Genomic DNA, 1,110 nt, shown 5'->3' on the forward strand with positions numbered 1-1,110 from the left:
TTGCCAGCTGCAGATGGTTTCTGCCATTGTGTGATGTTTGGAACTCTGGGTACTGTTCAGAGGGCATCTAAATGCTAGGGCTGAGAGAGGAGGGTGGGTGGTTGTTGGTCATTCAGGGGGGTTTGGTTGAAGTTTGTCAGAATTATGCTCAGAGGAAAAGCCAAAATGAAATAAATTAGATTCAGGGATCTCTCTCTCTCTCTCTCTCTCTCTCTCTCTCTCTCTCTCTCTCTCTCTCTTATCCTTCTTTCTCTCCCATCTCGTGATAGTAGTGGTAAAAACCAAGGAGGTTAAGGGTGGGAAAAAGAAGAACCTGCAAAGTAGCAAAGACCAGTTACAAGGGAAGTCCTCCTTCTCATTTAGGATTGGTCAATTGGAACAAAGGGAGGCTGATGGATCCCTAAGTTTGGGGTAAATAGATCCTTGTTTGATATTGAATTTTTCTAGTATCTTAACTTGTCACACAGGTTCACCGAGATGGGGGCAGAAAAAGCTGCCAGGCTTTTGTTTTGGGTTAGGAGGCTGAGGAAGAAGGCAGCTGTGTTGAAAGTTACATAGGCATGGCCCTCTCCTATGTCTGCCAATCTGAGAAAGTTTAAATTCTAGTCTCTCAGAGTATCATAATCCAAAGTCACCGTGATAGAAACAACCTTTACTCGCAGAGTTTCTTGCATCTGGAAATGACTTTTCTGTGTTTTGAGAGAGTGTGTATACTCTGCTTTTGTGTTTATAATCTTGTCCAGTGCATTTTGATATAATCTGTCTATAAAGTGAACTTTTTGAACCAATGGCCTTATTTTGAGGTTTTCCTAGGAGCATTCTGTAGGGGGCAAATTATCAATGGTTACCCACTCCAAAAAAAAAAAAAAAAAAAAAAGCCTTTAACCATTAGTCAAAATTCTTATATTTTTGGTTGTGAGCCTAGCCTTTAACGGCTGAGCCATCTCTCCAGCCCCATTAGCCAAAATTCTAATAAAAGTTTTACATTTTCCTACGTGGCTGATGGGAACAAAATTGGGATGTAAATTTAAACTGAAAATGATCAAGTGCCTTCAGTTCAGTAGAAATCATAATTATAAACTGTAAGACTACAGTTACAACTCCTAGTAA

Source organism: Rattus norvegicus, chromosome 7 (genome assembly GCF_036323735.1).
Source record: "Rattus norvegicus strain BN/NHsdMcwi chromosome 7, GRCr8, whole genome shotgun sequence".
NCBI lineage: Eukaryota > Metazoa > Chordata > Mammalia > Rodentia > Muridae > Rattus > Rattus norvegicus.